Raw genomic sequence first — 18,815 nt, forward strand, 5'->3', positions numbered from 1 at the left:
ACCGCCACATACCACCACATAGTGACCGAATAATACCGCCACATACCACCACATGGTGACCGAATAATGCCGCCACATACCACCACATAGTGACCAAATAATACCGCCACATACCACCACATAGTGACCGAATAATACCGCCACATACCACCACATGGTGACTGAATAATGCCGCCACATACCACCACATGGTGACCGAATAATACCACCACATACCACCACATAGTGAACGAATAATAACACCACATAGACAACTCTGTGTCTGTTGCTGCCCCACCTCTGGGACCTCCTGCTATCTCCAGAAGGGGGTCCCTGCACTTACTCTGCTAGTTTTGGAAGTCCCTTAGCAGTGAATGGAGAGAGCACTGCGCATGCGCTGCTTCCCCTCCTCTCCCAGACGTGACCTGTCCTAAGGTCATAAATGTCCCCTTAAAGGGGTTGTCCAAGACCACATAAAGATGGCCGCTTTCTTCCAAAAACAGCACCACTCCTGTCCACAGGTTGTGTGCGGTATTACAGCTCAGCCCCGTTCACGTCAATGGAGCCGAGCTGCAGTACCAGGTACAACCCATGGACGGGGGTGGCGCTGTTTTTGGAAGAAAGTGGCCATCTTTAAGGAAAACCCCTTTAAGGACGCAGCCTCATTTTTTTTCAATCTGACGTGGCCCTTTAAGAGGTGATAACGCTTTTACTTACCCAAACCATTCCCAGGCCGTTTTTTCTTGACATTTTTTCAATAAAAGTTTTTATTTATAACAAAAAATCGAAAAATTCACATCGGAGGTGGCGTTGTGGCCCTGTTTACCCCCTCCCCCACCCCTTTAGGAACTCACACCAAAAAAGGGGTTAATGTTAAAAATGAAATTACATTTTTTTTGAAAAATGACATTTTTCCTATATATTTTTTCATTTTCACAAGATTAACAGGATCAAAACCCCCACGAAGTCCCTGACGGCCGCACCTGTTACTGTAAGTGCAGACGTTTTATTGTTTTTAACAGTTTATTTCAATTATTTTTTTGACATTTTAGTTTGATTTTTACTTTTGACAATTTTTTATTTTTTTTCACTTTAATTTTTTTCTTTTCCTGTGAGGCCTCAGGGGGTGCTCGGCTTCTGCAGATGACAGATCCGGTACATGGCGACCTGACGCCCCCGGCAATGACGCAGCATCAAGCGCCCTCCTGGATTCACCTGCAGCGAGGCACAGGAGGTGACGCCCCCCCCCCCCCCCCCGCCACAACGTTCTCCCTCATGCACCTCAACCCTATGAGATCATCTGTGAGCAATGATGTCACTGTGACCACAGAGGATGGCATGGAACCGGACTCAATGTCCTCCACAGATCCCCCATAACAGTGTGTCCTCCACAGATCCCCCATAACAGTGCGTCATCCACAGATCCCTCATAACAGTGTCATCCACAGATCCCCCATAACATTGTGTCCTCCACAGATCCCCCATAACAGTGTGTCCTCCCCAGATCCCCCATAACAGTGTGTCCTCCACAGATCCCCCATAACAGTGTCATCCACAGATCCCTCATAACAGTGTCATCCACAGATCCCCCATAACATTGTGTCCTCCACAGATCCCCCATAACAGTGTGTCCTACACAGATCCCCCATAACAGTGTGTCCTCCACAGATCCTCCATAACAGTGTGTCCTCCACAGATCCCTCATAACAGTGTCATCCACAGATCCCCCATAACAGTGTGTCCTCCACAGATCCCCCATAACAGTGTGTCCTCCACAGATCCCCCATAACAGTGTCATCCACAGATCCCCCATAACAGTGTCATCCACAGATCCCCCATAACATTGTGTCCTCCACAGATCCCCCCATAACAGTGTCCTCCACAGATCCCCCCATAACAGTGTCCTCCACAGATCCCCCATAACAGTGTGTCCTCCACAGATCCCCATAAGAGTGTGTCCTCCACAGATCCCCCATAACAGTGTGTCCTCCACAGATCCCCCATAACAGTGTCATCCACAGATCCCCCATAACAGTGTCATCCACAGATCCCCCATAACATTGTGTCCTCCACAGATCCCCCCATAACAGTGTCATCCACAGATCCCCCATAACAGTGTGTCCTCCACAGATCCCCCATAACAGTGTGTCCTCCACAGATCCCCCATAACAGTGTCATCCACAGATCCCCCATAACAGTGTCATCCACAGATCCCCCATAACATTGTGTCCTCCACAGATCCCCCCATAACAGTGTCCTCCACAGATCCCCCCATAACAGTGTCCTCCACAGATCCCCCCATAACAGTGTCCTCCACAGATCCCCCATAACAGTGTGTCCTCCACAGATCCCCCATAAGAGTGTGTCCTCCACAGATCCCCCATAACAGTGTGTCCTCCACAGATCCCCCATAACAGTGTGTCCTCCACAGATCCCCCAAAACAGTGTGTCCTCCACAGATCCCCCATAACAGTGTGTCCTCCACAGATCCCCCCCATAACAGTGTCCATCCATAGATCCCCCATAACAGTGTGTCCTCCACAGATCCCACATAACAGTGTGTCCTCCACAGATCCCCCATAACAGTGTGTCCTCCACAGATCCTCCATAACAGTGTGTCCCTCCACAGATCCCCATAACAGTGTGTCCTCCACAGATCCCCCATAACAGTGTCCTCCACAGATCCCCCATAACAGTGTGTCATTCACAGATCCCCCATAACAGTGTGTCATCCACAGATCCCCCATAACAGTGTGTCCTCCACAGATCCCCCATAACAGTGTGTCCTCCACAGATCCCCCATAACAGTGTGTCATCCACAGATCCCCCATAACAGTGTGTCCTCCACAGATCCCCCATAACAGTGTGTCCTCCACAGATCCCCCATAACAGTGTGTCCTCCACAGATCCCCCATAACAGTGTGTCCTCCACAGATCCCCCCCATAACAGTGTCATCCACAGATCCCCCCCATAACAGTGTGTCCTCCACAGATCCCCCATAACAGTGTGTCCTCCACAGATCCCCCATAAGTGTGTCCTCCACAGATCCCCCATAAGTGTGTCCTCCACAGATCCCCCCATAACAGTGTGTCCTCCACAGATCCCCCATAACAGTGTGTCCTCCACAGATCCCCCATAACAGTGTGTCCTCCACAGATCCCCCCCATAACAGTGTCATCCACAGATCCCCCCATAACAGTGTGTCCTCCACAGATCCCCCATAACAGTGTGTCCTCACATCAAAAGTGTGTCCTCCACAGATCCCCATAACAGTGTGTCCTCCACAGATCCCCCATAACAGTGTGTCCTCCACAGATCCCCCATAACAGTGTGTCCTCCACAGATCCCCCATAACAGTGTGTCCTCCACAGATCCCCCATAACAGTGTGTCCCCCATTCCCACAGATCCCCATAACAGTGTGTCCTCCACAGATCCCCCCCATAACAGTGTGTCCTCCACAGACCCCCCCCCCCATAACAGTGTGTCATCCACAGATCCCCCATAACAGTGTGTCCTCCACAGATCCCCCATAACAGTGTCATCCACAGATCCCCCATAACAGTGTGTCCTCCCCAGATCCCCCATAACAGTGTGTCCTCCCCAGATCCCCCATAACAGTGTGTCCTCCACAGATCCCCCCATAACAGTGTGTCCTCCACAGATCCCCCATAACAGTGTGTCCTCCACAGATCCCCCATAAGTGTGTCCTCCACAGATCCCCCCATAACAGTGTGTCCTCCCCAGATCCCCCATAACAGTGTGTCCTCCACAGATCCCCCCATAACAGTGTGTCCCTCCACAGATCCCCCATAACAGTGTGTCCTCCACAGATCCCCCATAAGTGTGTCCCTCCACAGATCCCCCCATAACAGTGTGTCCTCCACAGATCCCCATAACAGTGTGTCCTCCACAGATCCCCCATAACAGTGTGTCCTCCACAGATCCCCCATAACAGTGTGTCATCCACAGATCCCCCATAACAGTGTGTCCTCCACAGATCCCCATAACAGTGTGTCCTCCCCAGATCCCCCATAACAGTGTGTCCTCCACAGATCCCCCCATAACAGTGTGTCCTCCACAGATCCCCCATAACAGTGTGTCCTCCACAGATCCCCCATAAGTGTGTCCTCCACAGATCCCCCCATAACAGTGTGTCCTCCCCAGATCCCCATAACAGTGTGTCCTCCACAGATCCCCCCATAACAGTGTGTCCTCCACAGATCCCCCATAACAGTGTGTCCTCCACAGATCCCCCATAAGTGTGTCCTCCACAGATCCCCCCATAACAGTGTGTCCTCCACAGATCCCCCATAACAGTGTGTCCTCCACAGATCCCCCATAACAGTGTGTCCTCCACAGATCCCCCATAACAGTGTGTCCTCCACAGATCCCCCATAACAGTGTGTCCTCCACAGATCCCCATAACAGTGTGTCCTCCACAGATCCCCCCCATAACAGTGTGTCCTCCACAGACCCCCCATAACAGTGTGTCATCCACAGATCCCCCATAACAGTGTGTCCTCCACAGATCCCCCATAACAGTGTCATCCACAGATCCCCCATAACAGTGTGTCCTCAGCAGATCCCCCATAACAGTGTGTCCTCCACAGATCCCCCATAACAGTGTGTCCTCCACAGATCCCCCATAACAGTGTGTCCTCCACAGATCCCCATAACAGTGTGTCCTCCCCAGATCCCCCATAACAGTGTGTCCTCCACAGATCCCCCCATAACAGTGTCCTCCACAGATCCCCCATAACAGTGTGTCCTCCACAGATCCCCCATAACAGTGTGTCATCCACAGATCCCCCCATAACAGTGTCCTCCACAGATCCCCCATAACAGTGTGTCCTCCACAGATCCCCCATAACAGTGTGTCCTCCACAGATCCCCCATAACAGCGTGTCCTCCACAGATCCCCCATAACAGTGCATCATCCACAGATCCCCCATAACAGTGTCCTCCACAGATCCCCCATAACAGTGTGTCCTCCACAGATCCCCCCCCATAACAGTGTGTCCTCCACAGATCCCCCCATAACAGTGTGTCCTCCACAGATCCCCCATAACAGTGTGTCCTCCACAGATCCCCCATAAGTGTGTCCTCCACAGATCCCCCCATAACAGTGTGTCCTCCACAGATCCCCCATAACAGTGTGTCCTCCACAGATCCCCCATAACAGTGTGTCCTCCACAGATCCCCCCATAACAGTGTCATCCACAGATCCCCCCATAACATTGTGTATAATGGGGAGCTATACAGCGACTGCTGACATTAGCAGTTATTTGACACACTTAAAGGAACCCTCCATCCACTCCCTGTGTCATGCTCCGCCCCCTCCCGCTCAGGTCTGGACATCACACAGTGTAGGATTTGATGTTCATGTCCAGATGAAATGTTATAACTGTGGCACAACATGATCTTGGCCCAGTGCATCTTCAGGCCATGGACCTCCGATCTATGGTCATACTGGTTGTCACCCAGCGTTCCCAGAGACAGATGTCACTAGGACGCAGCCGCTCCTCCCCCATTGTGTCGTCTGCCTTCCTGCGACACAACCAAAAGGGGAAATCTGGTAGGAGGTGTCCTCGGAGCGTGGGAGACCAGCGGGGGCTTGTGCACCACGTCACTCACAGAGCCACCTACCTCCCTCCGACAGGAGCCGCGACGTCACTCACAGAGCCACCTACCTCCCTCCGACAGGAGCCGCGACGTCACTCACAGAGCCACCTACCTCCCTCCGACAGGAGCCGCGACGTCACTCACAGAGCCACCTACCTCCCGCCAATCAGCTGCCAGCACTGCGGCAGCGTGTGTCCTCAAAGAGAGGACTATTTGGTAAGGAAAGAGTTAAGAAAAGGAAAAGTGTCACAAACATCATCCAAACCTCTGCCCAGAATCTGGTGCATGCATAGGGTTAACAAATAGAAACATAAAATAATGTGGTTGCATAAGTCTGCACACCCTTTAATACTTCGTTGAAGCACCTTGTGATGTTACTCCAGCTCTCAGTCTTTGGGTCTATCAGCATGGCACATTGTGACTTCACTCTTCTTTGTACAAACTCTCCAAATCTGTCAGATGGCGAGGGCATCTCCTGGGCACGGCCCTCTTCAGATCACCCCACAGATGGCGAGGGCATCTCCTGGGCACGGCCCTCTCCAGATCACCCTACAGATGGCGAGGGCATCTCCTGGGCACGGCCCTCTTCAGATCACCCCACAGATGGCGAGGGCATCTCCTGGGCACAGCCCTCTTCAGATCACCCCACAGATGGCGAGGGCATCTCCTGGGCACAGCCCTCTTCAGATCACCCCACAGATGGCGAGGGCATCTCCTGGGCACAGCCTTCTTCAGATAACCCCACAGATGGCGAGGGCATCTCCTGGGCATGGGCCTCTTCAGATCACCCCACAGATGGCGAGGGCATCTCCTGGGCACAGCCTTCTTCAGATCACCCCACAGATGGCGAGGGCATCTCCTGGGCACGGGCCTCTTCAGATCACCCCACAGATGGCGAGGGCATCTCCTGGGCACAGCCCTCTTCAGATCACCCCACAGATGGCAAGGGCATCTCCTGGGCACAGCCCTCTTCAGATCCCCCCACAGATGGCGAGGGCATCTCCTGGGCACAGCCCTCTTCAGATCACCCCACAGATGGCAAGGGCATCTCCTGGGCACAGCCCTCTTCAGATCCCCCCACAGATGGCGAGGGCATCTCCTGGGAACGGCCCTCTTCAGATCACCCCACAGATGGCGAGGGTATCTACTGGGCACAGCCCTCTTCAGATCACCCCACAGATGGCGAGGGCATCTCCTGGGCACGGCCCTCTTCAGATCACCCCACAGATGGCGAGGGCATCTCCTGGGCACAGCCCTCTTCAGCTCACCCCACAGATGGCGAGGGCATCTCCTGGGCACGGCCCTCTTCAGATCACCCCACAGATGGCGAGGGCATCTCCTGGGCACGGCCCTCTTCAGATCACCCCACAGATGGCGAGGGCATCTCCTGGGCACGGCCCTCTTCAGATCACCCCACAGACGGCGAGGGCATCTCCTGGGCACGGCCCTCTGCAGATCACCCCACAGACAGCGAGGGCATCTCCTGGGCACGGCCCTCTTCAGATCACCCCACAGATGGCGAGGGCATCTCCTGGGCACAGCCCTCTTCAGATCACCCCACAGATGGCGAGGGCATCTCCTGGGCACGGCCCTCTCCAGATCACCCCACAGATGGTGAGGGCATCTCCTGGGAACGGCCCTCTTCAGATCACCCCACAGATGGCGAGGGCATCTCCTGGGCACGGCCCTCTTCAGATCACCCCACAGATGGCGAGGGCATCTCCTGGGCACGGCCCTCTCCAGATCACCCCACAGATGGTGAGGGCATCTCCTGGGAACGGCCCTCTTCAGATCACCCCACAGATGTCGAGGGCATCTCCTGGGCACAGCCCTCTTCAGATCACCCCACAGATTGCGAGGGCATCTCCTGGGCACAGCCCTCTTCAGATCACCCCACAGATTTTCAATCGGATTCAGGTCTGGGCTCTGGCTGGGCCATTCCAAAACTTTCATCTTCTTCTGGTGAAGCCATTCCTTGGTTGATTTGGATGGATGCTTTGGGTCGTTGTCATGCTGAAAGATGAAGTTCCTCTTCATGTTCAGCTTTCTAGCAGAAGCCTGAAGGTTTTGTGCCAATATTGACCGGTATTTGGAACTGTTCAGAATTCCCTCTAGCTTAACTAAGGCCCCAGTTCTGAAGAAGAACATCCCCTTGGCATGATGCTGCCACCACCATGCTTCACTGTGGGGATGGTGTTCTTTTGGTGATGTGTTGTTTTTGGGCCAACCATATCTTTTGGAATTATGGCCAAAAAGTTCAACCTTGGTTTCATCAGACCATAACACCTTTTCCCACATGCTTTTGGGAGACTTCAGATGTGTTTTTGCAGAATGTAGCCTGGCTTGGATGTTTTTCTTGGTAAGAGAAGGCTTTCGTCTTGCCGCTCTACCCCATAGCCCAGACATATGAAGAATACGGGAGATTGTTGTCACATGTACCACACAGCCAGTACTTGCCAGATATTCCTGCAGCTCCTGTAATGTTGCTGTAGGCCTCTTGGTAGCCTCCAGACCAGTTATCTTCTCGTCTTTCCTCAGTTTTGGAGGGACGTCCAGTTCTTGGTGATGTCACTGTTGGGCCATATGTTCTCCACTTGATGATGACGGTCTTCACTGTGTTCCATGGTCTATCTAATGCATTGTCCCCTTCTCCTGACTGATACCTTCTAACGATGAGATCCCTCTGATGCTTTGGAAGCTCTCTGTGGACCATGGCTTCTGCTGTGGGATGCGACGAAGACAATTTCAGGAAAGACCAACGAGAGCAGCTGCACTTTATTTGGGGTTAATCAGAGGCACTTTACATGATGGCCGGTGTATGCTGACTCCTATGTAACAGGATTCTGAATGTGATTGCTTAATTCTGAACACAGCTACATCCCCAGTTATAAGAGGGTGTGCACACTTATGCAACCACATTATTTTGGTTAGTTTTGTTTTCTTCCCTCCACCTAAAAGATTTCAGTTTGTTTTTTAATTGAGTTTATAGGTCACATTAAAGGTGGAAAAAATTTTTTTTATCTTTGTCTCATTTTTTTACAGCACGGAAACCTGACATTTTAGCAGGGGTGTGTAGACTTTTTATATCCACTGGTATATGACTGGTACTATGGTATGTGCACTGGTATATGACTGGTACTATGGTATGTGCACCGGTATATGACTGGTACTATGGTATGTGCACCGATATATGACTGGTACTATGGTATGTGCACCGATATATGACGGGTACTATGGTATGTGCACTGGTATATGACTGGTACTATGGTATGTGCACTGGTATATGACTGGTACTATGGTATGTGCACCGGTATATGACTGGTACTATGGTATGTGCACCGGTATATGACTGGTACTATGGTATGTGCACCGATATATGACTGGTACTATGGTATGTGCACCGATATATGACTGGTACTATGGTATGTGCACCGATATATGACGGGTACTATGGTATGTGCACCGGTATATGACTGGTACTATGGTATGTGCACCGATATATGACTGGTACTATGGTATGTGCACCGATATATGACGGGTACTATGGTATGTGCACTGGTATATGACTGGTACTATGGTATGTGCACCGATATATGACTGGTACTATGGTATGTGCACCGGTATATGACTGGTACTATGGTATGTGCACCGGTATATGACTGGTACTATGGTATGTGCACCGGTATATGACGGATATTATGGTATGTGCACCGATATATGACTGGTACTATGGTATGTGCACTGATATATGACTGGTACTATGGTATGTGCACCGGTATATGACTGGTACTATGGTATGTGCACCGATATATGACTGGTACTATGGTATGTGCACTGATATATGACGGGTACTATGGTATGTGCACCGATATATGACGGGTACTATGGTATGTGCACCGATATATGACTGGTACTATGGTATGTGCACCGATATATGACGGGTACTATGGTATGTGCACTGGTATATGACTGGTACTATGGTATGTGCACCGATATATGACGGGTACTATGGTATGTGCACTGGTATATGACTGGTACTATGGTATGTGCACTGATATATGACTGGTACTATGGTATGTGCACTGATATATGACTGGTACTATTGTATGTGCACTGGTATATGACTGGTACTATGGTATGTGCACCGGTATATGACTGGTACTATGGTATGTGCACCGATATATGACTGGTACTATGGTATGTGCACCGATATATGACTGGTACTATGGTATGTGCACCGGTATATGACTGGTACTATGGTATGTGCACCGATATATGACTGGTACTATGGTATGTGCACCGGTATATGACTGGTACTATGGTATGTGCACCGATATATGACTGGTACTATGGTATGTGCACTGGTATATGACTGGTACTATGGTATGTGCACCAATATATGACTGGTACTATGGTATGTGCACCGGTATATGACTGGTACTATGGTATGTGCACCGGTATATGACTGGTACTATGGTATGTGCACCAGTATATGACTGGTACTATGGTATGTGCACCGGTATATGACTGGTACTATGGTATGTGCACCGGTATATGACTGGTACTATGGTATGTGCACCGATATATGACTGGTACTATGGTATGTGCACCGGTATATGACTGGTACTATGGTATGTGCACCGATATATGACTGGTACTATGGTATGTGCACCGATATATGACTGGTACTATGGTATGTGCACCGGTATATGACTGGTACTATGGTATGTGCACCGATATATGACTGGTACTATGGTATGTGCACTGGTATATGACTGGTACTATGGTATGTGCACTGGTATATGACTGGTACTATGGTATGTGCACTGGTAATATGACTGGTACTATGGTATGTGCACCGGTATATGACTGGTACTATGGTATGTGCACCGATATATGACTGGTACTATGGTATGTGCACCGGTATATGACTGGTACTATGGTATGTGCACCGATATATGACTGGTACTATGGTATGTGCACCGGTATATGACTGGTACTATGGTATGTGCACCGGTATATGACTGGTACTATGGTATGTGCACCGATATATGACTGGTACTATGGTATGTGCACCGGTATATGACGGGTACTATGGTATGTGCACCGGTATATGACTGGTACTATGGTATGTGCACCGGTATATGACTGGTACTATGGTATGTGCACCGGTATATGACTGGTACTATGGTATGTGCACCGGTATATGACTGGTACTATGGTATGTGCACCGATATATGACTGGTACTATGGTATGTGCACCGATATATGACTGGTACTATGGTATGTGCACCGATATATGACTGGTACTATGGTATGTGCACTGGTATATGACTGGTACTATGGTATGTGCACAGGTATATGACTGGTACTATGGTATGTGCACCGGTATATGACTGGTACTATGGTATGTGCACCGATATATGACTGGTACTATGGTATGTGCACCGGTATATGACTGGTACTATGGTATGTGCACCAATATATGACTGGTACTATGGTATGTGCACCGATATATGACTGGTACTATGGTATGTGCACTGGTATATGACTGGTACTATGGTATGTGCACCGATATATGACTGGTACTATGGTATGTGCACCGATATATGACTGGTACTATTGTATGTGCACTGGTATATGACTGGTACTATGGTATGTGCACCGGTATATGACTGGTACTATGGTATGTGCACCAGTATATGACTGGTACTATGGTATGTGCACCGATATATGACTGGTACTATGGTATGTGCACCGATATATGACTGGTACTATGGTATGTGCACCGGTATATGACTGGTACTATGGTATGTGCACCGATATATGACTGGTACCATGGTATGTGCACCGGTATATGACTGGTACTATGGTATGTGCACCGATATATGACTGGTACTATGGTATGTGCACCGATATATGACTGGTACTATGGTATGTGCACCGATATATGACTGGTACTATGGTATGTGCACCGATATATGACTGGTACTATGGTATGTGCACCGATATATGACTGGTACTATGGTATGTGCACCGGTATATGACTGGTACTATGGTATGTGCACCGATATATGACTGGTACTATGGTATGTGCACCGGTATATGACTGGTACTATGGTATGTGCACCGATATATGACTGGTACCATGGTATGTGCACCGGTATATGACTGGTACTATGGTTATGTGCACCGATATATGACTGGTACTATGGTATGTGCACTGATATATGACTGGTACTATGGTATGTGCACCGATATATGACTGGTACTATGGTATGTGCACCGATATATGACGGGTACTATGGTATGTGCACCTGGTATATGACGGGTACTATGGTATGTGCACTGGTATATGACTGGTACTATGGTATGTGCACCGGTATATGACTGGTACTATGGTATGTGCACCGGTATATGACTGGTACTATGGTATGTGCACCGATATATGACTGGTACTATGGTATGTGCACCGATATATGACTGGTACTATGGTATGTGCACCGTATATATGACGGGTACTATGGTATGTGCACCGGTATATGACTGGTACTATGGTATGTGCACCGATATATGACTGGTACTATGGTATGTGCACCGATATATGACGGGTACTATGGTATGTGCACTGGTATATGACTGGTACTATGGTATGTGCACGATATATGACTGGTACTATGGTATGTGCACCGGTATATGACTGGTACTATGGTATGTGCACCGGTATATGACTGGTACTATGGTATGTGCACCGGTATATGACGGATATTATGGTATGTGCACCGATATATGACTGGTACTATGGTATGTGCACCGATATATGACTGGTACTATGGTATGTGCACCGGTATATGACTGGTACTATGGTATGTGCACCGGTATATGACTGGTACTATGGTATGTGCACCGATATATGACTGGTACTATGGTATGTGCACTGATATATGACGGGTACTATGGTATGTGCACCGATATATGACGGGTACTATGGTATGTGCACCGATATATGACTGGTACTATGGTATGTGCACCGATATATGACGGGTACTATGGTATGTGCACTGGTATATGACTGGTACTATGGTATGTGCACCGATATATGACGGGTACTATGGTATGTGCACTGGTATATGACTGGTACTATGGTATGTGCACTGATATATGACTGGTACTATGGTATGTGCACTGATATATGACTGGTACTATTGTATGTGCACTGGTATATGACTGGTACTATGGTATGTGCACCGGTATATGACTGGTACTATGGTATGTGCACCGATATATGACTGGTACTATGGTATGTGCACCGATATATGACTGGTACTATGGTATGTGCACCGGTATATGACTGGTACTATGGTATGTGCACCGATATATGACTGGTACTATGGTATGTGCACCGGTATATGACTGGTACTATGGTATGTGCACCGATATATGACTGGTACTATGGTATGTGCACTGGTATATGACTGGTACTATGGTATGTGCACCAATATATGACTGGTACTATGGTATGTGCACCGGTATATGACTGGTACTATGGTATGTGCACTGGTATATGACTGGTACTATGGTATGTGCACCAGTATATGACTGGTACTATGGTATGTGCACCGGTATATGACTGGTACTATGGTATGTGCACCGGTATATGACTGGTACTATGGTATGTGCACCGATATATGACTGGTACTATGGTATGTGCACCGGTATATGACTGGTACTATGGTATGTGCACCGATATATGACTGGTACTATGGTATGTGCACCGATATATGACTGGTACTATGGTATGTGCACCGGTATATGACTGGTACTATGGTATGTGCACCGATATATGACTGGTACTATGGTATGTGCACTGGTATATGACTGGTACTATGGTATGTGCACTGGTATATGACTGGTACTATGGTATGTGCACTGGTATATGACTGGTACTATGGTATGTGCACCGGTATATGACTGGTACTATGGTATGTGCACCGATATATGACTGGTACTATGGTATGTGCACCGGTATATGACTGGTACTATGGTATGTGCACCGATATATGACTGGTACTATGGTATGTGCACCGGTATATGACTGGTACTATGGTATGTGCACCGGTATATGACTGGTACTATGGTATGTGCACCGATATATGACTGGTACTATGGTATGTGCACCGGTATATGACGGGTACTATGGTATGTGCACCGGTATATGACTGGTACTATGGTATGTGCACCGGTATATGACTGGTACTATGGTATGTGCACCGGTATATGACTGGTACTATGGTATGTGCACCGGTATATGACTGGTACTATGGTATGTGCACCGATATATGACTGGTACTATGGTATGTGCACCGATATATGACTGGTACTATGGTATGTGCACCGATATATGACTGGTACTATGGTATGTGCACTGGTATATGACTGGTACTATGGTATGTGCACTGGTATATGACTGGTACTATGGTATGTGCACCGGTATATGACTGGTACTATGGTATGTGCACCGATATATGACTGGTACTATGGTATGTGCACCGGTATATGACTGGTACTATGGTATGTGCACCAATATATGACTGGTACTATGGTATGTGCACCGATATATGACTGGTACTATGGTATGTGCACCGGTATATGACTGGTACTATGGTATGTGCACCAATATATGACTGGTACTATGGTATGTGCACCGATATATGACTGGTACTATGGTATGTGCACTGGTATATGACTGGTACTATGGTATGTGCACCGATATATGACTGGTACTATGGTATGTGCACCGATATATGACTGGTACTATTGTATGTGCACTGGTATATGACTGGTACTATGGTATGTGCACCGGTATATGACTGGTACTATGGTATGTGCACCAGTATATGACTGGTACTATGGTATGTGCACCGATATATGACTGGTACTATGGTATGTGCACCGATATATGACTGGTACTATGGTATGTGCACCGGTATATGACTGGTACTATGGTATGTGCACCGATATATGACTGGTACCATGGTATGTGCACCGGTATATGACTGGTACTATGGTATGTGCACCGATATATGACTGGTACTATGGTATGTGCACCGATATATGACTGGTACTATGGTATGTGCACCGATATATGACTGGTACTATGGTATGTGCACCGATATATGACTGGTACTATGGTATGTGCACCGATATATGACTGGTACTATGGTATGTGCACCGGTATATGACTGGTACTATGGTATGTGCACCGATATATGACTGGTACTATGGTATGTGCACCGGTATATGACTGGTACTATGGTATGTGCACCGGTATATGACTGGTACTATGGTATGTGCACCTGATATATGACTGGTACCATGGTATGTGCACCGGTATATGACTGGTACCATGGTATGTGCACCGATATATGATGGTACTATGGTATGTGCACTGATATATGACTGGTACTATGGTATGTGCACCGATATATGACTGGTACTATGGTATGTGCACCGATATATGACTGGTACTATGGTATGTGCACCGATATATGACTGGTACTATGGTATGTGCACCGGTATATGACTGGTACTATGGTATGTGCACCGGTATATGACTGGTACTATGGTATGTGCACCGGTATATGACTGGTACTATGGTATGTGCACCGGTATATGACTGGTACTATGGTATGTGCACCGATATATGACTGGTACTATGGTATGTGCACCGGTATATGATTGGTACTATGGTATGTGCACCGGTATATGACTGGTACTATGGTATGTGCACCGATATATGACTGGTACTATGGATATGTGCACCGATATGACTGGTACTATGATGCACTGATATGACTGTACTATGGTATGTGCACCGATATATGACTGGTACTATGGTATGTGCACTGGTATATGACTGGTACTATGGTATGTGCACTGGTATATGACTGGTACTATGGTATGTGCACTGGTATATGACTGGTACTATGGTATGTGCACTGGTATATGACTGGTACTATGGTATGTGCACCGATATATGACTGGTACTATGGTATGTGCACTGGTATATGACTGGTACTATGGTATGTGCACTGGTATATGACTGGTACTATGGTATGTGCACCGATATATGACTGGTACTATGGTATGTGCACTGGTATATGACTGGTACTATGGTATGTGCACTGGTATATGACTGGTACTATGGTATGTGCACCGATATATGACTGGTACTATGGTATGTGCACTGGTATATGACTGGTACTATGGTATGTGCACCGATATATGACTGGTACTATGGTATGTGCACCGGTATATGACTGGTACTATGGTATGTGCACCGGTATATGACTGGTACTATGGTATGTGCACCGGTATATGACTGGTACTATGGTATGTGCACCGATATATGACTGGTACTATGGTATGTGCACCGATATATGACTGGTACTATGGTATGTGCACTGATATATGACTGGTACTATGGTATGTGCACCGATATATGACTGGTACTATGGTATGTGCACCGGTATATGACTGGTACTATGGTATGTGCACCGATATATGACTGGTACTATGGTATGTGCACCGGTATATGACTGGTACTATGGTATGTGCACCGATATATGACTGGTACTATGGTATGTGCACCGATATATGACTGGTACTATGGTATGTGCACTGGTATATGACTGGTACTATGGTATGTGCACCGATATATGACTGGTACTATGGTATGTGCACCGGTATATGACTGGTACTATGGTATGTGCACCGGTATATGACTGGTACTATGGTATGTGCACCGGTATATGACTGGTACTATGGTATGTGCACCGATATATGACTGGTACTATGGTATGTGCACTGGTATATGATGGGTACTATGATATGTGCACTGATATATGACTGGTACTATGGTATATGAATGATGTATGTGCACTTACTGTATATATGAGCGGCTCTATTGTATCTGCACTGAAATAAGCCTGGCAATATTACATGTGCACCGAAATACTGTATAACTGGCACCACTGTAAATGACTGGCACTATTGTATGTGCCCCCTACAGTATTTCCCTGGCACTATTGTATGTGCCCCCTACAGTATTTCCCTGGCACTATTGTGTTCACTGTGGGACTGGCAGTAGAGTATTGATGTGTGACACTATTGTATAAGCACGTCTATGTGCACACTGGGACTGGTAATACTGTATGGGCGCTGTGTGACATCATTATGTGTGTCCTGACAGGCACCTGGCACTGCTGTGTGGGCGCTCGTTCATGTGCATATCCTCGACATTAGATTGTAAGCTCTTGCACAGGCTCCTCCCTCTTGTTCCTTTTCATTGCTTGCTGTCTTGTCACTCTCTCCGTTGCAAACCGCGGCGGGATAGGATGCCGCTATATACCTACAGACTACACTGCACAATCCCTAGGCTATACCGCCGCCTTGTGGTCGCTGCATGAACTACCAGACTTCCTCTAGAGCTCTGCGCACACGCGCTATTCCCCAGGACTGCGGCTGGTAGGCGAACCGCAGTACCACAATACAGAATATTAACCGCTATATAACACGTTTAGCTCTGCTACATCTACTGTGAGCTACAGACACGCTGAGTTGTAATTCCATGGGCAGTGGGATCCTTAAAGGGGTATTCCTAACTGATCGGTGGGGGTCTGGTTCCCCACTCCGGATGGTGCGGCAGGCCGAGCATGCAACTTGCTGCTTCATTCTATCATACTGTACAGCGCTCCCATAGAGAATGAATGGAGCAGCACTGCGCATGCTCATTTGGGGGCAGGTGATTGGAGGGGGTCCCAGCGTCCCCTTCGTGGTCAAAGAGGGCTCAACCTGGTAGCGCTACTCCCAGCTCCTGCACAGCAGTATCCAACAGCGCCATCAGTGATCATGTGGTTGCTTCTGGTACTGCACCTTATTTAAAGGGGTTGTCCATATTAATTTCGTTTTCATTCTAAAAAATAAATAAAAATGTAACGCTCCTCGTACCGAACCCCCGCTCCGATCTAACAGCGGCACTGCACTGGGCACTACCTTCCTTTGGAGCTTCGTTGAGGTAGGTACTGGGGGCAGGGGCTCCTCAGAAGGGGAACATTTTTGGAGTGTGGTAATAGTGAGGGCAATCGATGCAGAAGAGAAAACAATATTCATTTATTCATATTCTACAGAAGGAAACACTATACAGCTGGGATGATGATGTCACTTCCTGCCAGCAATGATGTCACTGCACATGCCGGGTTACATCATCTGCTCGTCTACAGAAGGAAATACTATACAGCCGCGATGATGATGTCACTTCCTGCCAGCAATGATGTCACTGCACATCTCGGGTTACATAATCTGCTCGTCTACAGAAGGAAACACTATACAGCTGCGATGATGATGTCCCTTCCTGCCAGCAATGATGTCACTGCACATCCCGGGTTACATCATCTGCTCGTCTACAGAAGGAAACACTATACAGCCGCGATGATGATGTCACTTCCTGCCAGCAATGATGTCACTGCACATCCCGGGTTACATCATCTGCTCGTCTACAGAAGGAAATACTATACAGCCGCGATGATGATGTCACTTCCTGCCAGCAATGATGTCACTGCACATCTCGGGTTACATAATCTGCTCGTCTACAGAAGGAAATACTATACAGCCGCGATGATGATGTCACTTCCTGCCAGCGATGATGTCACTGCACATCTCGGGTTACATCATCTGCTCGTCTACAGAAGGAAACACTATACAGCCGCGATGATGATGTCACTTCCTGCCAGCGATGATGTCACTGCACATCTCGGGTTACATCATCTGCTCGTCTACAGAAGGAAACACTATACAGCCGCGATGATGATGTCACTTCCTGCCAGCAATGATGTCACTGCACATCTCGGGTTACATAATCTGCTCGTCTACAGAAGGAAACACTATACAGCTGCGATGATGATGTCCCTTCCTGCCAGCAATGATGTCACTGCACAGCCCGGGTTACATCATCTGCTCGTCTACAGAAGGAAACACTATACAGCCGCGATGATGATGTCACTTCCTGCCAGCAATGATGTCACTGCACATCCCGGGTTACATCATCTGCTCGTCTACAGAAGGAAATACTATACAGCCGCGATGATGATGTCACTTCCTGCCAGCAATGATGTCACTGCACATCTCGGGTTACATAATCTGCTCGTCTACAGA

The sequence above is a fragment of the Bufo gargarizans genome, chromosome 11, assembly GCF_014858855.1.
Source record: "Bufo gargarizans isolate SCDJY-AF-19 chromosome 11, ASM1485885v1, whole genome shotgun sequence".
Lineage (NCBI taxonomy): Eukaryota > Metazoa > Chordata > Amphibia > Anura > Bufonidae > Bufo > Bufo gargarizans.